This window comes from Lithobates pipiens, unplaced genomic scaffold, assembly GCF_037356315.1.
Source record: "Lithobates pipiens isolate NorthernLeopardFrog02 unplaced genomic scaffold, aLitPip1_a1.2 Scaffold_28, whole genome shotgun sequence".
In the NCBI taxonomy this organism is placed as follows: Eukaryota; Metazoa; Chordata; class Amphibia; order Anura; family Ranidae; genus Lithobates; species Lithobates pipiens.
The window spans coordinates 141596798-141621792 of record NW_027507789.1 but is presented as its reverse complement, the minus strand read 5'-3'; the positions used below and the strand labels follow the sequence as shown (position 1 = coordinate 141621792).

The following is a 24995-nucleotide window of genomic DNA, read 5'->3' as shown; positions in this document are numbered from 1 at the left end:
ACTTTTATTTTCATGTCTGTCTTTAGCTGGAATGTTGTTGGCTATTTTGTTTTGGTATAGCTTGACCACTTTCTTTGCCAATTTAAACAGGCATAAGACATCCTCGCATGTGGTTGTGCCTGGAACAACTGCAATTACTTAAAGTGGTTGTAAACCTTTGTGTGTTATTTAAAAAAAAAAGATAAACATGTCATTCTCACCGCCACTGTGCACCTGCATCCATAGAGACAAATACCAGACTCGGTCCTGCCCCCAAGTGCCCGCGTCATTGGATTTGATTGACAGCAGTGGGAGCCAATGGCTGCACTGTTATCAAACTATCCAATCAACCCTGTGCAGAGTGGGAGAACGCATCACCGCCTCACGGAAAGTAAAGTGGGGGGGGCATCCTATGCATTAAGTAGAAAAAACACAAGGGTTTACAACCCCTTTAAGGCTGGGTTCACACCGCTGCGGGTGAGAGATCCGGATGTGATTCGCACCGCACTGCAGTGCAAATCACATCCGATCTCTCTGTGCGATGCGAGTTCAGCCATACAGATAGTATGGCTGAATTCGCATCGCACCCGCCGCAAACTCGCACAGGACCCTTTTTTTGGTCCGCAGCAGAATCGGATCGCATGGGTGTTCACACCATGCGATCCGATTCCTGTCCGAGTTTGCAGATCGCACTGCGATATGCGGACTGGTCTGGGGGTGTCATTAAGATTTCATTGACACTCCCAGCAGTCCCCATAGGGCAGTGTGAACTGCCGGCGGGAGGCATGCGATGCGGGAAAACGCAGCGGATTTGCGACGTTCCCGCATCACTATGGTGTGAACCTAGCCTAAATATTGAACAATAGAACTATAGTCATTATCATTGGATTTTGATAAGTAGCCAGAGAATGCTGTGAGGGGTTAGAAATATAATCCTCTTCAGCTCTGGTGAGGATCTTTTTTAGAGCCCTTTTCACACTGAGCCAATTTTCAGACATAAAGCACCTGAAAACTGCCTCCTATGCCACCCGAATGTGAAAGCCTGAGTGCTTTCACACTTTGAGCGGTATGTTTGCGGGACGATAGAAAAAGTCCTGCAAGCAGTATCTTTGGGGCTGTTTGGGAGCGCTATATACAGCACTTACAAAATGCCCCTGCCCATTGCAATGAATGGGCAGCTTTTCCGAAGCGCTTCAGAAGTGCTGCAATATGGGCGTTTTTAACCCCTTTTTTTGGCTGAAAACTGCCACTTAAACAGCAGTAATGCACCTCTGAAAGGAGCAGGGCTTTACTTCTAATGCACATGCGGCCCCAGTGTGGAAGGGGGCTTAAGTAGGCCTTAGTTGTCAGCTTATCTATGTCCTTTTGAGAAGTAGACTGTTCAGCTTGGTAATCTTGTGTTAAAGGATTTCTCCTTATCTGCCATAGTGTATCTAAACCCTAACCATCAACTTCCCTTTTTTGACCCCCCCTTTGGTCTTTTAATTATACCTTTGAAGCCAATTGCAAATTAATTACTGTTGATCATGCAAGAAATCCAGTTCTGTCATCTGCGCTCTGCAGTATTATCAGGAAGTGTGTTAAAGTATATGTATGACAATATATTGTTTGCTACATCTAGATACAGGCATCAATATCATGCCACCTATTCTACATACTCTCGAGAAGTGAACATTTTGATCTCTAGCTCCCTTTGTTTTTCATTCAAACAGTGTATTAAAGACCCTGTTGAGCATTATGTAATGCTTTTATGTACCTTGAATGATAAAAATTTATTTTTTTGTTAAATGTCTATATTCCCCCTCCATATAAGGATGAGGTACTGAAAAAAAAATGGCACAATGGTTGGATTTACCAACTTTAATAATGGGGGATTTCAATAAAGTATTAAATGAAGAGGTAGATAGACTGAGTAATATAAAGACTAAGGGGAGAAGAGCTATAACAAGGTGGGCCGGCCAGATACAGGAAATGGGTTTAATAGATGTGTGGATATTTAGACATTCAGCAAGCAGAGAATACTCATGTTGTTCAAATACCTATGGGTCACTATCATGAATAGACCTAGCCTTGGGAAATGGGAGTTTCCTCCCGTGGCTAAGGTCAATTCAGTACGAACCAAGGGGACTTTCTGATCATTCCCCTTTGATGCTCAAATTGGGGGAACAATTGTCTTGTCCCCTATGTAAAGTGAATCCTCATTGGCTGACTCTGGTTCCAGAGGAGAGCCAAATAGAATTATCTTTAGAGACAATAAGATCCCAACCTCCATGGTAGTGGTTTGGGACACAATGAGCCTATTTACGTGGCCTAATAATTAAAGAAATCTCAAAAATGTAAAAGGCGACAAGACAACCAGAGGAAGAAGTAATGCAAAGAGTCAAACAAGTAGAACAGGAGTTTATTTTAGACCCTACGAAAGATAGACGTTTAGCCTGGCAGGATGCTCAGAATATCTACAGAAACCTATCCCTAGTAAAGGCAGAGAATAGTAGATTACTTCAGAGTCAAAAGCACTATGAAATGTGGGAACAGGTAGGACATATGTTGGCTATGATAGCACAAAATTTAGAGGGCCCATCCGGTATAACTGCTATTAAAGACAGAAAAGATGCAGTGGTATGCGACACAGATAGTATTTAGAATACATTTGTGGATTTCTATACCATGCTTTATGAATCTGGGATTTCAAATAAATCAAAGCAAACGATCTTTAGATAAGCTAAATGTGCCTAAATTATCATTAAAAGAGAATACCTGGATATGTCCATAACCCTAGTATAGCTGGAAGAAGCAATGACCCAAATTCAAAACAATAAGGCCCCTGGGATGGACGGATTACCTGTTGAGATATATAAAATATATGGCCAGATTCTACTCCCAGAACTTCTCGAAGCATTAAATGAAGCATATATTACACAGGAGCTCCCTAAATCAATGAAGGAATCAATAATAATAGTAATCTTAAAACCAGGTAAAGATCCATTATAACCAGACTCATCGTCCAACGTCTCTTCTCACTTCAGACATGAAGATCCTAGCTAGGGTACTGGCAAATAGGTTATCTAGATATATTAAAACTCTGATCCATAAAGATCAAACCGTGTTTATCCCTTCAAGATCAGCATCAACAAACGTGTGAAGACTTTTCTTAGACAGCATATAATGGATAATGGAGGAACTGGTGCCATACTGTCCTTAGAGGCTTTGATAGGGTGGAATGGGAATATTTATGGACGGTATTAACTGCTTTTGGTTTAGGTCCAGGATTCCTTTCCTGGATACAACTATTGTACAAAGACCCAAAAGGCAAGGTTGAGAATCAATAATACTAGGTCAACATTCTTTTCACTATCCAGAGGGACTAGACAAGGCTGCCCACTGTCCCCATTACTGTTCGCTTTGGCAATAGAACCACTTGCTAGTTCCATAAAACAGTCAGAAGGGATAGTTGGATTTCGCCACTCAGAAATGGAGGAAAAAAACTGCTTTATATGTGGACGATGCCCTTATTTTTTTGGAGATACTGCAGAGTCTTTGGAGGAACTCAAGACACTTGTATCCATGTTTGGGCAGTTTTCGGGATTCTGTATTAATTGGGAGAAATCAACATTGATGTCATTACACGATGCGGATATCACCTTACCAGATCAAGCCGTCCAAATTCAAATAAAACATACATTTAAGTATCTGGAGATTGAGATGACATGACGAGTAAAGGATTATGTTGATCTGAATCTTAAACCACTATTGCTCAAATTTGGACATAAGTGTCGGAGTTGTTGTAAACTTCCACTAACTGTGGTTGGTAGAGCAAATCTCATTAAAATGATCTGGACTCCACAGTTATTGTATATTCTCCATAATTCTCCTATTTGGATAACATTGTTTTGGTTTGGGAAGATTGAATCTCTCTTTTGAGAACTTATATGACGGAAAAAACAATCCCGTATAAACAAGCTTAATGTTAGCCAAAGACGAAAGGGGATTAGCTATTCCACACATCAAAAGCAATTTTTTAGCTACACAAATACAGCATTTTTTTGGCTGGATGGATGTTGGAGAGTCTGACCCTATACAGGGTCTGCTGTTACTGCTACGCAGGGGATACACATTGATCTCCTTGTTGGAGACAAAAAATCTGCAAAGAGATGAGAAGTTTGACAGGCAAACTCCTTGATAAAGTTTGGCAAGAATTGAACAATATCACTAATTGTCAGAGACCATGAACCAGACCAAGACAGAAGTACAGTAAAATCACACTTGTTTATTAATAAAAATAAAAAGGTAAATAGAGTTAGGGTAGTCAAAGCATAGCCAGAGTTCAGTAACCAGATCGGGTAATCAGCCAGGCCAGAAGTCAGGAATCCAAGTAGAGGAACAGCAAGCAGGATAAGGAGCCAGAAGGCATGTCAGCAAAGCCAGTCTTTAAACAGGAATGCAGGAGATGGTTTCTTGTGATGTGACCAAGGCGAAGGCAGAGATGAAGCAAGCTGGGCAGCTTTAAGTAGGCAGGTCAGAGGAGCAGAATCGGGAATAGCTGGGTAACTGTGGAGAGAGATGAGAGCTGGCAATTAGCTGACAGCTGAGCGGCCGGCCAGCTCAGAGAAGGAAGGGCTGAGTCAGCCTTGACAGTACCCCCTCCTCAACGACCCCTCCCCCTCGGAGGATCACCGGGCTTGAGGGGAAAATGTCTATGGAAATCGCGGAGGAGGGCAGGGGAATGTATGTCCGATAATGAGACCCAGGAGCATTCATCCGGACCGTACCCCTTCCAATGCACCAGGTACTGTATGCACCCACGGAACCTACGGGAGTCAACAATGGATTGTGCCTCATACTCCTCATGGTTCTCAACCTGTATAGGGTGAGGACGCGGCACAGTGGTAAATTAGTTGCAGACCAATGGTTTCAATAAGGAGATATGAAACACATTTGAGATGTGCATACTAGGAGGAAGGTCCAACGCGTAAGCCACTGGCTTAATCCTGCGAAGGATAGGGAAAGGCCCAATAAACTGAGGTGCGAACTTCAGTGAGGGAACACAAAGTTGGAGGTTGCAAGATGACAGCCAGACCCTGTCCCCAACCTGGTAGGAAGGCACAGGCCAGCGGTCAGCATGGAGTCTGTACCTATAATTGGCATGATGCAAAGCCTCCTGGACTTGTACCCAAGTGGAACGAAGACCACGGAGATGCTCCTCTAACACAGGATACTCTGCGGAACAAACGAGTCAGGCAACATGGAGGATTGGAAACCATACTTTGCCATAAACGGAGACACACAACAGGCAGAATTCAAGGCCCAGTTGTGAGCAAACTCTGCCCATGGTAATAGGTCTGACCAGTTGTTATGATGGTCAGAAATATAGCAACGTAGGAATTGCTCCAAGGACTGATTGGCTCACTCTGTGGCCCCATTAGACTGCGGGTGATACGCAGAAGAGAAAGAAAGCTGAATTCCCAACTGTGCACAAAAGGCTTGCCAGAAACGGGAGACAAACTGACTGTCCCTGTCCGAGACAATCACTTTGGGTAGCCCATGTAAGTGAAAGATCTCCCGAGCAAAAATGGAAGCCAGTTCCTTAGAAGTAGGCAACTTCTTAAGTGAAATACATTGAGAACTGGTCAACCACCATAAGGATAACAGTGTTGAGTTGCCCAACTCCCAAGGCCACAATGAAATCCATAGACCGGTAGGTCCAGGGCCTCTTTCCATTGGGTATGGGTTGTAGGAGGCCCACTGGAAGGTGTCTTGGAGTCTTACTCTGAGCACACATGGAACAGGCAGCTACGAAGGCAGTTAAATCGGCCCATAGACTAGGCCAACAGAATTGTTGAGAAATGGTCGAAACGAGTTGATTCTTCCCAGGGTAGCCAGCTGCCTTGGAAGAATGATAAGTCTGGAGCACGGCAGTATGGAGACTTTCTGGGACAAAGCAGCGGTCGCAAGGTTTCTCAGGAGGAGCATGGACCTGAGCAGCAAGAATTTTGTCACCCAAAGGAGAAGTAGGACTGGTGTGAACTGCAGCCAGGATATCATCGAGATAAACCACCACACGCAACTGCAGCAAATCTCATAGGACATTGTTAATAAATTCCTGGAAAACTGCCAGGGCGTTACAAAGGCCAAAAGGCATTACGAGGTGCTCATAATGGCCTGTTCTGGTATTCAACTCCGTTTTCCACTCGTCGCCCTCCTTAATCTGCACAAGATTGTATGCCCCTCTCAAATCAAGCTTTGTGAAAACCATTGCTCCCTTGAGGCATTCAAATAACTCTGTAATCAACTAAATCGGGTAGACATTCTTAATCGTGAACCGATTGAGACCCCTATAATCAATATAACGTCTCAGTTCACCGCTCCTCTTCTTCACAAAGAAGAAACCAGCACCAACAGGAGATGAGGATTTGCGGATGAAACCTTGAGAAAGTGCGTCTGCAACATACTCCTCCTTATCCTCCAAGACCAACATAGGGTAAACCCGGCCACAAGAGTTTATGGCACCAGGTTGAAGGTCAATTGCACAATCATAAGGCCGGTGTGGAGGCAAACTACCAGTTTGACCTTTGTCAAAGACATAGCTAAAATTGTGGTACTCCTCCGGCAGGGAGGAGAGTGAAGAGGTGCACAGGACCTTGGCTACCTTCTGGAAGCATGTCTCACTGCATTGTGGTGACTAGGAGAGAACCTCAGCACAAAGCCACTCAAAAGAGGGGTTGTGCCTCTGTAACCAAGGATAACCAATAACCAGCAGAAACCTAGGTGAGAAAATGACTTGCAATTGGATTATGTCATGGTGAAGAGCCCCTACGGCCATAGACAATGGAACTGTCTCATGATAACATGGGCAGGCTGTAGAAGTCTCACGTCAAGAGCCTCAATGGCAAGTGGAGTGTCACGCAGCTGCAGCGGAATTTAGTGCTATGATACAAAGGCAGCATCAATGAACAGGCCTGCAGCCCCAGAGTAGATTAGAGCCATTATCTCGATGGACGACTCAGCCCAAGAAAGGGTGACCAAAACCAGGGGCTTATCCTTCTGGATAACTGGGGACGAAACAATGGCACCTAAGGTCGGTCCATGACAGGACCTCAAGGTTCGGGCGTTCCCTGGACAGGTAGGACAATACTTCAAAAAGTGACCTGCCTGGCCACAATAAAGGCACAATCTCTCCCTCCTCCTAAAGGCTCTCCTATCCGCAGAGAGACGCGTGAAACCCAAGTGCATGGGTTCATCTTCACTAACCGACTGGGTACCAGGAGGTGTGGGAGGCACGGGTGGAACTGCAAAGCTCGAGGGCAAACATACAGGAGGCTTCCGCAAGCGCTCCTTAAAAGAAAGTCTCTTTCTGAGCCTGGAGTCGATGAGGATGGCAAAGGAGATTAAGCTTTCCAGCTCAGTGGGTATATCTCGGGCTGCTATCTCATCCTTGATGGAATCCAAGAGACCATGAGAAAAAGCATGGAGTATGGAATTCAGTGGTGTAGTCGGCAACAATTCTCATACTCTGATGGACATGAGGCACTTAGAAGCAGAAGCGGAGGGTGCGGGACTGTCAAATACCCCTTTAAAGGAGACCACAAACTCAGGGTAACTCAAGATAACAGGTTTTTGCGTCTCCCATAGAGGGTTAGCCCAGGCCAAGGCTCTCTCAGAAAGAAAAGATATCACAAAACGTACTTTGCTTCTGTCCATGGGAAACGCCTGGGGCAGCATCTCAAAGGATATCTCCACCTGATTGAGAAACCCTCTGCATTGAACTGGATCACCCCCAACTTGCTGGGGAAGCGGAAGCGGAACCAGACATACCTCTTATAGTGTAATACTCGAGACTGGAGCTTGCACAGAGACTGGCACAGTAGCAGGGACAGCCTGAGCCTGCAACTCGGGGCTGTACCGGAGCAGCCACAGTGGGGGATTCCAAGTGAACAGTGTGACTCAGGAGCATTTTTAATGCCATGGCAAACTAATCCATGCGGTGATCTTGCTCATCCAATCTGGAAAAAATATTACCAACAAGTGTATTGGCTGTATCTTCTGAATTCATGGCCTTCGCCTATTGTCAGAGACAATGAACCAAACCAAGACAGAAGTACAGTAAAATCACACTTGTTTATTAATAAAAATAAAAAGGTAAATAGAGTAAGCATAGTCAAAGCATAGCCAGTAACCGGATCGGGTAGTCAGCCAAGCCAGATTTCAGTAACCAGATTGGGTAATCGCCCAGGCCAGAAGGGATCCAAGTAGAGGAACAGAAAGCAGGATAAGGAGCCAGAAGGGATGTCAGAAAAGCCAGTCTTTAAACAGGACCGCAGGAGATGGTTTCTTGTGATGTGACCAAGGCAAAGGCAGAGATGAAGTGAGTTGGACAGCTTTACGTAGGCAGGTCAGACGAGCAGGATCAGGAATAGCTGGGTAACTGTGGAGAGAGATGAGAGCTGGCAATTAGCCGACAGCTGAGCGGCCAGCTTAGAGAAGGAAGGGATGAGCCAGCCCTGACACTAATCTTACGGGATATATCTGCCATACTCCAATTTGGAATAATGCAAATTGTGAGGAATTGCAGAAACTAGAAGGGTTCGAACTATGGAAAAACATGGGCTGAGATATTTGGAGCAACTGTTTTGGAGTGACAATCTAAAACCCTTCACTCAAATAACGCATGAATTTGGAATTCCAAGGCAGAGGTTTTTCCAATATCTGCAGACATGACATGCTCAGGCAAGTACTTAATATAAACTTATTTATTCTAAAATAATTTTCATTATTGAAGGCTAGAGGGTAAAAGCAAGGTCTTGTATCACAACTCTATTGGATACTACATAATACATTGAAAGAATCTGTACAGATGACCATTGGACAATGGCTCTGTCCGCGGTCCCAAAGGTATCACTGGCCACTATGTAAAAATGAACGCAACTGTTCTTACATAGGTTGTACTATTAAACAATATAATGTAGTGCTAAAAAAGTACTGTGAAAACACATGTAACAAGTATTAAAAAGGAAAATGAATAAAGTCCAAATAATAAGTGAATACAAAAAGTCCTTTGAGTCCGCATAGGACATAGGATGTGGTGTTTCACATGATATAGAGGCTAGAGAGTGATCTTGGAGACATCTCAAAGCAGTGAATTCTAGATAGAAACGAACAAGATGGGTACTCTTACCAAAACCATGAGGTCATACGTGCATATAGAGATAGATGGATCCCCACAGGTCTAACAGCCGTTGGAATTACTGTAGTTCCTCTGGTCATGGGAGGAATGGTCTGTATAATCCACAAGATTCCAATTTCTCCAGGGTCCCAATGGAATGGACGGAAAAAATCAACTCCAACCAAAAAACCAGGATAGTAAGCGAGGCCGAACTCATATAGAGGATCTGAACAAAGATGCGTCTGTTCTTCTGGAGAGAAAAGGGGGGAGTACAGTGATCTCTGACAATTGCGTGGTCATGCAATGCTGTACCCAAACAAAATTTGCGTCCTTTTTTTCTTTTGGTGGTATTTGATCACCTCTGCGGTTTTTATTTTTTGTGATGTGGCACAGACAGTCTGCCTGGGACCCTAACAGCTGCTAGGGTCCCAGGAAGACTGTCTGCCACATCGCAAAAAATAAAAACCGCAGACAGTCTGCCTGGGACCCTAGCAGCTGTTAGGGTTAACACATTTCTGTTACATAGTCTGGTTAAAAAAAGACACAAGTCTATCTAGTGCAACCAATAAAAGGGGGAAAAAATTACAATCCTACATTTTATCCACAGTTGATCCAGAGGAAGGCAAAGAAAAAAAAAAAAAAAACAGCAAAGCATGATCCAATTTGCTCCAGCAGGGGGAAAAAAATTCTCCCTTATCCCCAAGAGGCAATCAGATATTCCCTGGATCAACTTTACATATAAATATTAGTATCCATTTATACTATGTGCGTTTAGGAAAGAATCCAGGCCTTTTTTAAAGCAATCTGCTGAGCTGAACAGAACCAGCTCTTGAGGAAGTCTATTCCTCATTTTCATAGCTCTTGCTGTGAAGAAGCTTTTTCGTATTTGGGGGATTAAATCTCTTTTCCTCCAGATGTTAAGAGTGCCTCCTTGTCCTCTGTGATGACCTTTATAGCAAAAAACTCAACATTAACTAAGCTATATGGACCACTTATATATTTATACATGTTAATCATATTAATCACCTCTTCTCAAGAGAGAAAAAAATCAGTTCATCTAATCTTTCCTCATAGCTGAGCTCCTCCATGCCTCTTATAAGTTTGGTTGCCCTTCTCTGCACTTTCTCCAGCTCCCCAATATGCTTTTTGTGAACTGGTGACCCAAAACTCAACTGCATATTCCAGATGAGGTCTTACTAATGATTTGTACAGGGGCACAATTATCTCTCTCTGAAGTCTATACCTTTCTTAATACAAGAAATGATTTTGCTTGCATTGGAAACCACTGCTTACCATTGCATGCTATTATTAACCACTTACAGACCGGACCATTTTGCTGGTCAAAGACCAGAACATTTTTTTCCCTCAGTTTAGGCCGATACATATTCTTCTACATATTTTTGGTAAAAAAAATCGCAATAAGCGATTGATTGGTTTGCGCAAAAAGTTATAGCGTTTACAAAATAGGGATAGTTTTATGGCATTTTTATTAATTTTTTTTTTTTTTTTTTACTAGTAATGGCGGCGATTAGCGATTTTTATTGTGACTGCGACATTATGGCGGACACATCAGACATTTTTGACACATTTTTGGGACCATTGTCAGTTATACAGCAATCACTGCTATATAAATGCAGTGATTCCTGTGTAAATGACACTGGCAGTGAAGGGGTTAACCAGTGGGTGGCAGTGTAGGGGTTAAGTGTTCCTAGGGGTGTGTTACTAACTGTGGGGGGTTGGGCTTTCATTTAGTGAACACTGATCTTGCTTCAATCACATGGAGCAGAGATCAGCATCACTAGTTGCTAGGCAGAATGGAGAAATGCTGTTTACAACAGCGCTTCTCCATTCAGCCGTCCCGTGAGAAGATCGCGAGTATGCCCGCACCGATCGAGTCCGCGGGACCCGCGACTGGACTCACGGGGGTCCCGACCGGCACGCGAATGAACCGCCAGCGGCGCGTTTGCGATGGCAGGGCGGCATTGAAGATTGGACGTACCTGTACGCCAATATGCCTGCCCGTGCCATTCTGCCGACGTACATCGGCGTGCGCTGGTCGGGAACCGGTTAAGCCTATAATCTACCACAATGGTGTCAAGCATAATTTCATTGCGGGCCACATCAGCATTATGGCTGCCCTCAAAGGGCCTGTTGTATCTGTAAGACTAGATGACCAGAGAACCACCCTCCCTTACATCAGATGTCAAGAGCTCCCCTGTTTGAGAAGTCAACAATCTCCCACCCTCCCTTACATCACAGTGTGTCCCCCTTACTATGTGCTGCTTCCGGGAAGAATCTGGGGACGGAGCTGGGAAGCTGAAAAAGCAGGGTCTGAAGGAGGACCAGAGGAGGGCTGGAGTTAGCTGCTGGAGTCTGCTGAATGCTGAGACCAAGGGAGGTGGAGACGAGGGGGTGCTACGGCTGTACAGAGAGGTACAAGATCGGGTGGAGGTGTTTTGTCTTCCTCTCTGCTGTTGACTGCAGATACAAGGTGGGGGCAGGGACTGGGTAGTGCTGCAGCTTCAGGAGAGGTGTGAGGACCACATGAAATGGCCTGATAGGCCATTCGCGGGCCTTTTGTTTGATATTCTGTCTAACGCCCGATCGGATTTTGTACAAACTTTCCCTTGAATTTTTGTACAAAGGGCGTTGGCCGTAAGTTTGTATTGCATACACACGATTGGACTTTTTAGGCAACAAACACAAATGTAGTGACGTTTCAGTATACTGATGACACTTCAAAGGAGGACGTTCAATTACTCCAGGGCCACCTTTGGTCAACTTCTGTATTGTTGTCTGATCTTTTGCATTGGTTCTGAGCATGCGTGTTTGTACTTTGTACAAAAGTCCGATGGTTTTGTGTACACACGATCGGACTTTGCTCCATCGGACTTATGTTGTCGAAAAGTTTGTCCGTTCGCACAGCCAACAAAAGTCCGATGAAAACCCGAAAAAGTTTGTCCGATGGAGCGTACACACGGTCGGTTGTTGCTCCAAAACAGCTAATTTGCGTGTTTGTTATCAAAAGGTCAGATTGTGTGTACGGGCCTTTAGGCTGACAATACTCCTCTGTAGTGTAGATGTAACTAGTGAGCATTGTCACCCTAGGATAGGATGTGTTTTACTAGCAGGGTCACAACATGAAAAAAAAGGAAAACAGTCTGAAAGAAGAAAACTAAAGTAACCACCGCATCTAGGGACTGGTAAACTGCAATATATTATGTTTTTTCTCTTGGATTTGGTTAAACTTTGAGTGCATATAGCTCCATAGTTTGGAGACCCCTGCTCTAAACCAATGATTGGAGGAGGCCTTGCGCTGTTATCATATATTAAAAAGGATGTAAACCCTGATGAGTTTACTTCCTCTTTCATTCCCTGTAAAGGCAAAGCATAATGGACTACTATGCATCGCATAGTAGTCCATTATGTGTCACTTACCTGACACAGGAGCCAGCGAAGTTACCGCTGTCCCCTGTAGTTCCGAGCGTCCATCTTCTTGGTGGGTCTCCGTGGGTCTCGCTGCTCCGGCGCTGTGATTCGCTGGAGCAGCGATGACGTCACTCCCCCGCATGCCCACGGGAGCCGAGACTCGCGGCATTGCCGTTATCGACGATGCCCCGCTCAGTGCGCCTGCGCGCCGCTGTCTACGGCGCATGCGCCGTAGATAGCGGTGCCCGTCTTCGGGCAAATATCTCCTAAACCGTATAGGTTTGGGAGATATTTCTTGGACCTACAGGTAAGCCTTAATCTAGGCTTACCTGTAGGTCAAAGTGGTTTGTAAGGGTTTACAACCACTTTAACCCCAGGATTTCCAACAAAACATTTTTGCCTGCAAATGTCTTTTCAGCCTAGTATCATTAATCCCTGATGAAGGGTGATCCTTGGACCCTGACAAGCATTGACTATTACAGTTAGTACTAGTCAAATAAACTTTCTGAATTGTCAAGCATATTCTCGGGCTCTTTTTCTACAAACCTTTTTTTTTATTTTAATCGCACTAATCGCTGTATTAACGCCAATGGTCCCAAAAATGTGTCAAAATTGTCCGACGTGTCCGCCATAATGTCGCAGTCATGATAAAAATCGCTGATCACCGCCATTACTTGTAAAAAAAATAAAATAAAAATGCCATAAAACTATCCCCTATTTTGTAGATGCTATAACTTTTGCGCAAACCAATCAATAAACGCTTATTGCTTTTTTTTTTTTTTTTTACCAAAAATATGTAGAAGAATACGTATAAGCCTAAACTGAGGGAAAGAAAAGTTTTTTTTATATATATATTTTTTGCTGATATTTATTATAGCAAGAAGGAAAGAATAATGCGTTTTTTTCACAATTTTGTTTGGGAGCCACATCGCACGGACCGCGCAATTGTCAGTTAAATTGACGCAGTGCCGAATCGCACAAAGTGGTCTTTGGCCAGCCAAATGGTCCGGGGCTTAAGTGGTTAAAAAGTGAACAAAAAATGCATTCATTTATGTCCATTGAATGATTTATCGTTCATTACATGATGGCACTATTGTTTGCGCTCACGGCCGAATGTTTGTTTTTCGAAAATGGGTTTGGCTGATATTTCGTGTAGTGTATGACCAGCTTTACGCTCCGTGTGAACCAAGAGAGTGCCTCATCACTGCCTTCTGGAAGAGCCTTTTAACCACTTCAGCCCTGGAAGGATTTACCCCCTTCCTGACCAAAGCAGTTTTTACAATGTGGCACTGTGCTGCTTTAACTGGTAATTGCGCGGTCATACAATGCTGTATCCAAACGAAATCTACGTCCCTTTTTTGCCACGAAATAGAGCTTTCTTTTGGTGCTATTTGATCACCTCTGCGGTTTTTATTTTTTGCAATATAAACGAAAAAATGCCTAAAATTTAAAGAATAAATATTTTCTACTTTTGGCTATAAAAAATCCAATAAACTCAATTTTAGTCATACATTTAGGCCAAAAAGCATCCAGCCACATGTCTCAGGTAAAAAAAAAAAAATCCAATAAGCGTATATTCATTTGGTTTGGGCAAAAGTTATAGAGTCTACAAACTATGGTGCATTTTCTGGAATTTATGCAGATTTTTGTTTATGAATGACTATTTTTATATATAATTTCTTGAGGTGCTAAAATGGCAGGGCAGTACAATACCCCCCCCCCCCCCCAATGACCCCATTTTGGGAAGTAGACACCCCACGGAATTTGCAGAGAGGCTTGTTGAGCACATTAAATATTTTATTTTTTTGTCACAAGTGATTGAAAAATGACTAAATAAATACATTTTTACACAAAGTTGTCACTGAAATTATATATTGCTCAAACATGCCATGGGCATATGTGAAATTACACACCATACATCATGTGGGACTTTTTGGCAGTCTAGCTGCGTACAGCACCCTGAAAAACCAATCACCTCCTTCAGGATTTCTAATGGTGTAAATTCTTGATTTCACTCCTCACTGCCTTTCACAGTTTAGGAGGCCATGAAATTCCCAGATAGCACAAAACCCCTCCAAATGACCCAATTTTAGAAAGTAGACATCCCAAGCTATTTGCTGAGAGTCATGTTGAGTCCATGGAATATTTTATATTTTGCCACAAGTTACAATACATTTTTTTTCACAAAGTTGTCACTAAATTATATATTGCTCAAACATGCTATGGAAATATGTGAAATTACACCACAAAATACATTCTGCTGCTTCTCCTGAGTACGGGGATACCACATGTGTGGAACTTTTTGGCAGTCTAGCCACGTACAGGACCCCGAAAACCAATCACCACCTTCAGGTTTCCTAAGGGCGTAAATTCTTGATTTCACTCCTCATACCTATCATGGTTTCGGAGGCCATGAAATGCCGAGATAGCACAAAACCCTGCCAAATGACCCCCCCCCCCAAACCACCCCAAGCTATTTGCTGAGAGGCATGTTGAGTATTATGCAGATCTCGTTTTTTGTCACAAAGTTTTGAAAATTGAAAAAAGAAAAATCTTTTTTTTCTTTTCTTTATTTTCAAAAACAAATGAGAGCTGCAAAATACTCACCATGTCTCTTAGTAAATACCTAGGGGTGGGTGTCTACTTTCCAAAATGGGGTAATTTGGGAGGGGTGGGGTGGTTGTGCTATCTGGACATTTCAGGGCCTCCATAATTGTGATAGGTAGTGAGGAATAAAATCACAATTTTACGCCTTTAGGCTGGGTTCACACATGTGTGGTGTGAATTGAAGCCCAGGTTTCCCTGAAAAGAGAAAACTCAGTTGTTCAGCGTTTCCTGTCAGTTTTTGATCAGTATAAGCTCAGGATTGCTTCAGTATCAGCTCAGGATTGCTTCAGTATCATCTCAGGATTGCATCAGTATTTATCCTGTTCACGACAGAACACACCTGTGAATCAGATGCGTGCCCATAGAAGATAATGGGCCTGAATTTGCACCTGAGCCGGACCGCACTGCCTAGAAAATGCACACATTTTTTTGTGCAATGCGGAGTGCGAATGCACTGCAGATATGTGAACCAGTCTCATTAAAATGAATGTATTTTGAAATGTCCTGCGAATTGAATGCGGTGTAAGCCGCATCGAATTCACATAGGTGTGAATGGGGCCTTAGAAAGCCTGAAGGCGGTGTTTGGATTTTGGGGTTCTGTACAAGGCTAGGCTCCCAGAAAGTCTCACACATGTGGTATCCCCATACTCAGGAGAAGCAGCAGAATGTATTTTGGAGCATAATTCCACATATAACCATGCCATGTTTGAACAATATATAATTTAGCGACAACTTTGTGTAAAAAAAACAAAAAAAAAACATTTTTCCTGAAACTCGTGGCAAAATATAAAATATTCCATGGACTCAACATGCCTATCAGCAAATAGCTTCGGGTATATACTTTTCAAAAAGGGGTCAACTACTTGAAGACAAAGCCCTTTCTTTTTGTTTACACGGAAACGTTCTTTTTTTTTTTTTTTTTTTTGCTAGATATTTCAAATGCAATTTTTTGGGGAAAAAAAACTTTTGGGATTTTTAATGCACTAAAACACTATATTGCTCAAATGTTGGATAAAATATAAAAGATGATCTTATGCCGAGTACATAGATGCCAAACACGACATACTTTAGAATTGCGTACAACCGCGCAGCGGCATCAAACCACATACATTTTTTAAACCTTCGAAAGCCTTTACAGGTTACCACTTTGGATTTAAAGAGGAGGTCTACTTCTAAAATTACTGCCTTTTTCATTCACCTCTACATCCACAAGGGTCTCATAATGTGAACACACAGGACAATGGATATAAAATCAAAACAAGATGGTATAAAACCCCGGAGCTGCTCCATAGAATATTTCCGATGGTATTGGATCAATGTTGGAGATGTGGTGAGGAAACCGGCACTTTCCTCCACATATGGTGGACATGTACATTAATCCAACCATACTGGAGGACAGTACACAAGGTGACAACTAACATTTCTTCCCTACCTCTGGAATTCTCTCCAGCACAATATTTACTGCATCTATCTAAAATCCCCCAAAAGAAATACTTCAAGTCGGTGGCTATGCATATGATCAATGCTGCTATTGATGCATTCCAGTGCATTGGAGATCCAAATCTCCCCCCTCAACTAAAAACTGGATTCACCGTATTAATCGTATAGAGACAACGGAGGAGCTGATTCACACCTCACAGGATAGAATAGCCAGCTTTTCAACAATTTGGGAAGTGTGGCTTACCTTCAAAACATCACAACAATACCAAACCTTGATACAGAATAATGAGGGACTCTTGACCTAAAGGCATAGTCTGTCTAAGTGAAGTTTAACTTGCAAGTAGTGCCTCTTGCATTATCAAACTGGATGTACCTGGAATATCAGGTAACTACACTAAACAAAGACAGAGAGGGTAGCTTATGGGATCTCCCACCCCCACTCTGTCTGATAGCTTGTCTTTACATTTCTCTACCCTCCCCACCAGCTCCCCACCTGCCCCCTCCCTCTCTCCATCTCCCCCTCCCTTTTTTTTTTCTTTTCTCCCCACCCCCCGCCCTTTCTTCACCTCCTCCTTACCTCCTACGCCTTTAGCCATACTTCCAACTATACCTCCTTGCCCCTTTACCTCACCATCTAGGAGCACGGAGTAGAGGCGGGAACAGCCGCTTACGCAGAACTTGGTTAACACCAAGATTGATGAAAAGATTACATCAGTTTTAGTTAAGATGACGGTGAAACTAATCAACTAACTGGCTAACTAGTGTCACACGTGACACTAATACGGAGATCAGAAAAAGATTTTTAGTGACACTGAGACAGGGGGTGAAAGGGTTAACGGGGGGCGGGTGATCAAGGTGTTAAACCTTTATTAGGGGGGTTTGGTGGTGTAGTAGAATTTCATATTAACCAATATATTTTATATTAATTTGCATAGGTTTTATTGATAATATAATTCTTATTCATATTATTATTTCATACTAGTGGTCTTCTCAATATTATTATTCAATAAGTAAATCAATAATTATTAATCTTTATTAATGTATATTATGTTATTCCATAAATATACAACGTCTTAATTTTTAAATGTTGAACTTTAGATGATCTCTCTGCTTCATGCTGATATTTTTACTGGGTGAAAGTTCATTAGGATAGTTCATTTTTAGTTTTTAAGTAAGCGCTATTTAGAAAAGAAACATTGACAGCAGTTGAATTACAGCCTGATAAGATGAGAACATATTATGCAGGTGGTTTAGAAATAATTATGTGGAATGTGGGAAAGTTATGTACAGTATATTAAAGGGGTTGTAAAGGTAAACATTTTTCACCTTAATGCATTCTATGCATTAAGGTGAAAAAAACATCTGACAGTGCCGCCCCCCCCCCTCCCAGTTTTATTTACCTGACCCCTCGAAAGTCCTGCGCTCAGCCTGGCCATTGATTTGGCTAGAGTGGATGGATTGAAAGCAGCGCAGCCATTGGCTCTCGCTGCTGTCACTCACACCCAATGATGCAGCGAACTGGGGGCGGGGCCGAGTGATACAGTGAGCGGCTATAGTCGCCGGCTATATCACAGGAGCGCACCCGCAAGTACTTCTCACCATGCGAGGGAGCTCGCATGAACGTGAGAAGTACTTGCTGGGGGGAAGCCAAGAGAGCCGCCGAGGGACCCCAGAAGACCAGGTTCGGGGCCACTCTGTGCAAAAGAAGTATAACATGTTTGTTATTTTAAAAAAAAATTCCCTTTACATCCCCTTTTAAGTTTGACAGGGTCAAACAAAGGTTTGCTTGTGCCCTCATTAAAACTGTTAAAATTCATACATATAGGATTATATAGTGAGACATATAACACATAAGGTGGGGTTATTGAAAGTTCATTCTCCCAAAGTCGTAAATCTGGTATCCTTGAAGTTGGTTAAGTCTTATCAGGATGAGGAGGGTTTGATTTAACACAGCTGGGTGCCATATTGTCTCTACACAGGTGTTTATAAATCATTTTAATAAACCTGTAGGAATTCTGGGAATAATTGTTTGTCTGGTTGTATGACAGGCGTCAGATTTATGGTTATTTACATTGACGTAGATCTTAGCAACCAGTCATGTCGTACCTAATATGCTTGCATTGTAAGAAACTATAAATGAGATCTGCATCTTGTAATACTTTGAATATAATCCTGTATGTTTCCAGCTGTTAATAAACCTGCATCACTGAATTCCTGCTTGGTTCGATACGTTCTTATTCTACTTCAGGGTGTACCCTAGACCTAACGGGGCCTACTACTAATTTCCCTAACACTTATTACAGTCACAAGTGACACCAATGCAGTGATCCGTGAAATATCTGAAAACTGCAATTGGTGACCCAGTGACAGGGAGTGAAGGGATTAACTGGGGGGGGTGGGTTCGGGGGTGACAAGTGTACCTACGTGTACGGATGTTAGTGTAGTGTTGTGCAACTCACGGCAATATGTTCTCTCTCCTCTCTCTGGAACTGAAAATAATTCCAGAGGGGAGATGACATCAACTTACAGACAGGGGAAGCATTTTCATTCACCAGAACCGATCATAAATTATGGCCTGGACCTGAAGACTGATCAGTGGGGGGGCCCACGAGCAACGTACGGGTACGTGGTTATGCGCACCCGTGCCACTTTCCCAACGTATATTGGCGTGAGCCGGTCGGCAAGTGGTTAACCAAAATCATGCAAGAATGTGTTCCTGTATTCCTAGAGGGCATGCACATGTGTTTTGTGAGTACCTATTTTTTCCAGGAACCAGTGGTGAGGCACAGGAATGCCACCATCTACTTTAAGAAATGGCCTAAAACCAAGGGCTAAGGAAAGTATTTACTTTTTCATTCTTTTTATTTGAGGGAGTTGTGGCTTCCAGAGAAGCAGACCTTACATTTCCCACTTAAGAATGTATTGATGGGTCATGTAGTACCATCAAAAGGAAATTAATGTTTTGCTTTTTTTATTTGTTTTTTGTTTTGCTTTTGACAGCCAAATCACATTATCAGCTTGTATTTCCAAGTGCAAACTTGATTAACAAAGACCATTACTGTCCTCTATAAAACAGATAAACAGCAAATCTGTTTTGTTCAAAGATTTTTTGAAAAGCAAACACTCCTTACAATCATTGCAGCAATCATCCGATCCAACAGATTGAATCACAGCTCCAGTTATAAAAAATTTATTTTGTAGACTTTCACCTTTTTATATTTCCTTTTTTGTTTTTTTTAATAATTGCACAACAGAAAATATCTGATGTTATTGTAACTTGTTTGTACTGCTGCTAATTTAGTCTTTGTTGTAGCACTGATAATCTGTTTTGCAGGTTATCTTTTGCATATTAATTTTCCCACATATTTATGCTTATTAATATTTTCTAATTCCATCATATGCACACACGCTGACGCCCTCCTTTTATGTAAATAGTTTTTTTTCCTGGAAGTGCAATTATTTTAATTACTTTTTGCTTATAAATTATAACATCTATATTCAACATATTCTTTGACCCTAATGAAGAAAAGTTAACCCCCTTTTCAAATGATGGTGGTGCATGGTTATGCATTAATAAAGGATGTATTTTTCTACTTCATCTTCAGCTCCTGTAAGTCTTTCCCTTGCAGCAGTCAGCTTTGCTATTGCTGAATCCTCAGCAGATTGTAAACCAAAGAACTGGACTGATTGATGGGACTCTGCACTATGTCCCCATAATACAGATACCAACAACACATCTATAGATAACTGAACTTTTGAGAAGGTGAAATTGTATACCCTTAATAATGATAGGTACAAAAATAGATAACTATTGGTTGATCCCCTGCTGATTTTGTAAGTTTGCCCACTGACAAAGAAATGATCAGTCTATAATTTTAATGATAGGTTTATTTTAACAGTGAGAGACAGAATAATAACAAAAAAAAATCCAGAAAAACTAATTTCAAAAAAGTTATGAATTGATTTGCATTTTAATGAGTGAAATAAGTATTTCACCCCTTCGTAAAACATGACTTAGTGCTTGGTGAGAAAACCCTTGTTGGCAATCACATGGGTCAAACCTTTCTTGCATTTGACCACCAGGTTTGCACACATTTTAGGAGGGATTTTTTCCCACTCCTCTTTGCAGATTCTCTAAGTTATTTAAGGTTTCGAGGTTGACGTTTCGTAACTCGAACCTTCAGCTCCCTTCACATATTTTCTATGGGATTAAGGTCTGGGGACTGGCTAGGCCAATCCAGGACCTTAATGTGCTTCTTCTTGAACCACTTCTTTGTTGCCTTGGCCATGTGTTCTGGGTCATTGTCATGCTGGAATACCAATCCACTAAAAAAATTTCAATGCCCTGACTGAGGTAAGGAGGTTCTCACCCAAGATTTGACGGTACATGGCCCCGTCCATCGTCCCTTTGATGCAGTGAAGTTGTCCTGTCCCCTTAGCAGGAAAACACCCCCAAAGCATAATGTTTCCACCTTAATGTTTGACGGTGGGGATGGTGGTCTTGGGGTCATAGGCAGCATTACTCCTTCTCCAAACACAGCGAGTTGAGTTGATGCCAAAGAGCAAAATTTTGGTCTCATTTGACCATGACACTTTCACCAAGTTCTCCTCTGAATCATTCAGATGTTCATTAGCAAATTTCAGATGGGCCTGTACATGTGCTTTCTTGAGAAGGGGGACCTTGCGGGCTCTGCAGGATTTCAGTCCTTCAGGACGTAGTGTGTTACCAATTGTTTTCTTGGTGACTATGGTCCAAGCTGCCTGGAGATCACCGACGAGATTCTCCTGTGTAGTTCTAAACAGATTCCTCACCGTTCTCATCACTGATCACTGAAACTCTGTAAGATCTTGCATGGAGCCCCAGACCGAGGAAGATTGACCGATATTTTGTGTTGCTTCCATTTGTGAATAATCACACCGACTGTTGTCTTCCTCTCACCAAGCTGCCTGGCGATGGCCTTGTGTAGGTCTACAATCTTGTCCCTGACATCCTTGGACAGCTCTTTGGTCTTGGCCATTGTGGAGAGATTGGAATCTGATTGCTTCTGACAATTTCTGACAATTTCTTTGCCAGTGGGCAAACATACAAATTCAGCAGAGGATCAAATGCTTTTTACTTTACAATTGTGACACGTAATATTGTAATTAAAAGTTATAAAACATTTTTTTTAAAAATGATCCAAACCTCTAGTCTCAATAATAAAAAGTGCTCAAAATGATATTATATAGTCCTCTAGTGAATAACAAGTCCCATTCAACATGCGCAAAGTCAACACAAGAGAGAACACACCACTTCAGGCAAACTACAGGTGTGGACCCTGGCTCACCACTATCCACAGCAGGTATGGAGAAGAAAACAAAATGGTTGCACACTGGAGCCAAACGAATGCTTGATAGGAAATCTTTGTCAGATGCCAGATAAATTTACAGGAATCACAGTTGGCGTGTTTCACATGAGTGTACATTGCTTGTTCATCAAATGCAAAGTACTCTTGCCAAAATAGTTCATAAGTACCGTGTGGTATTACATGCTCCTGAAGATGGCTAATTGGCTGGGTGAAACACGTTATTACTGGACCGGAAAATTTCTAAGAGTTAGAGAAAAGAAGCTTAACTAATTCAGCCCCGGAAGGATTTACCCCCTATGTGACCAAGCCATTTTTTGCGAGATGGCACTGCGTCGCTTTAACTGACAATTGCGCAGTCGTGTGATGTTGTACCCAAACAATATGTATGGATTTTTTTTCCCACAAATAGAGCTTTCTTTTGGTGGTATTTGATCACCTCTGTGTTTTTTTTGTGTGCTATAAACAAAAGAAGAGACCGTCAATTTTGAATAATTAGAATTTTGCTATAATAAATATCCCAAATGAAAAAATAAAACATTTCTTAGGCCGATATATATTCTACATATTTTTGGTAAACAAAATTTGCCATAAGCGTATATTGATTGGTTTGCGCTAAAGTTGTAGCATCTACAAAATAGTAATGGTGGCAATCTACAATTTTTATTGGGACTGCGACATTGTGGCGGACAGATCAGACACTTTTGATAAATTTTTGGGATCATAGACATTTATACAGCGATCAGTGCTATTAAAATGCACTGATTACTGTGTAAGTGTCACTGGCAAGGAAGGGGTTAACGCTAGGGGGCGATAAAGAGGTTAAATATGTTCTCTGACTGTGTGTTCTAACTGTGGGGGGATGGGACTGACTTCGGGAGGAGAGACCGATCGTTGTTCCTTTATACTAGGAACACACGACCTGTCTCCTCTCCCGACAGGATATGGATTTGTGTGATTACACACACAAATCCCCATTCTCGCTCTGTCAAGAGCAATCGCGGATGCCCGGCAGACTTTGCAGCCACCAGGCACGCGCATCGGCTCCTTAGGGATGTGGCGGGTGCGCGCACCCCCTATGTACCTTAAAACACCCGCCATACAGCTAAGGCGATTTGCGCAGGAGGGCCATTCTGCCTCCATTATCGACAGCGGTCAGTTGGCAAGTGGTTAAAGAACTATGCATATTATAAAAAATTATATACTGTATATCAGGGATATGCAATTAGCGGACCTCCAGCTGTTGCAGAACTACAATTCCCATGAGGCATAGCAAGACTCTGACAGCCACAAGCATGACGCCCAGAGGCAGAGGCATGATGGGACTTGTAGTTTTGCAACAGCTGGAGGTCCGCTAATTGCATATCCCTGCTGTATATGATGCACTTTGTCACTAGCTTTAACACGTTTTTTTCCCCTGTAACATAGTTTTACAATCTGTTCATCCTGCCAGTAGAGTCATTCTTTTTCCACTTATGGCAATAGGGTGACAACAGTGTGCTTTCTGATTTGAAGTTAAAGGCCTTAAATTGGACCTAAATCTTCTCTTTAACTTAAGGCTTGAGCGCATAGTATCTAGAGCACCACCTGGATCTCAGTGATCAGCCCAGCTGCTTATAGCACATGAGTCTCTTTTCTAGGCATGATCAGCTGCTCACAGCATCCATGAGTTTTAAGGCCCATTTCACATGGGCGCCTCCGCCTGACGGACTCTGCTTGCTCAGCGGGGGATCGCTCCAATGATCCCTGGTGAGCAGACGCATGACAGGTCCATCGCCGCTCACTGTGCACGAGCGGAGACGGACAGAGTCTTGCTCTCCCCTAAGGGGGGATTGGGTGAAAACAGACCGCCTGTCCATTTTCATCCGATCCAATCCTATCCAATCCACCAGACGGGTGGAAAATAGGACCACTATCCATCCTGGATTTTGTGGATCGGATGGCGGCGGATGTTAGCGGACATGCGCCACTCCATAGGGGAGAATGCAAGGTCCAATCAGGTCCGCCTGAAAAACTGACAGACGGACCTGATCAGTAGGGATGAGCCGGCGTTTGCCTTAAATAGCCCAACTCAGGATGACCAGCGCCAAAATCTGCCCCAATCAGCGGTACCCCACAAGGAATGGTGGGAGGAACATAGGGCAGAGCATCCATATGAGGAGTAAGGGAATAAATCGGTCAATAGCCAAATCGATCCTTCAAACCACTAACGGCTGGTGACGCCCGCCTCCAGCCCGGCAGCGGCAGACTCTCCGTATACCACCAACGGAGCCCGGGTGCCAACACTTAAGCTGAGGGACCAGCATCATCCAGACAAGGCGAGATGAGCCGCGGCGTCGTCACCTAGGCGACGGCATCGCCGCCCCCCACGCGAAACAACGACATCCAAATTTAGAACTGGAAATGACGACCTGGTGGAAACATCATGCCGGGCAGGGGAGAGAGATAGCGGCGTCATCACCAAGGAGACACCACCTCTCTCCTCACCGCCCACGCTCGAAGGGGCCAATAGGATCTGGATAGGAGGGGTAACCAAGGCAACGATATAACCACAAAGGTCAGGCCATGACCAAACACAATAACAACGAAAACAAAAGGTGGATAGCACCCCCAAATAGGGACGGTGCAACCACCCATATGCAGGCCAAATCCGCACCTCGAGGGCCAACAGCCACCCACATTGCAGAAGAGGACACCACTTAAAACTTGGAAACTAAAAGGTAAAATATCCCTGTGAAAGGGGCCCAATGATCCCTAACCCCCTCTTCCCCTGTGAACCAATGGGGGTGGAAGGACAACAGGCCAAACTGGGGATACAGACAAGCACCCCACGAAGGGCCCAGCGCCTTAAAGCCACTGAGGGGGGGAGATTAACCAAGCGGTGCCCAAAAGGGACCGCACCCCTAAAAACTGAAATAGGGTGCAGTTCCAGATGTTAATCAGCAATGCAAATGTATTTTTTTGAACCCCAGAATATACGATAAATCCCGATTGGGAATTCCAGATGACATATCTGAATGATCAGGGTAACAGTA

At 43.1% G+C, this 24995-nt stretch overlaps 1 protein-coding gene across 6 annotated transcripts in view; it reads left to right on the top strand.

The window, feature by feature from the left end:
• Positions 1-24995, top strand: part of TBC1D16 (TBC1 domain family member 16) — a 269316-nt gene that overhangs the window by 194029 nt on the left and 50292 nt on the right. The gene's annotated exons all lie outside the window — the stretch shown is intronic.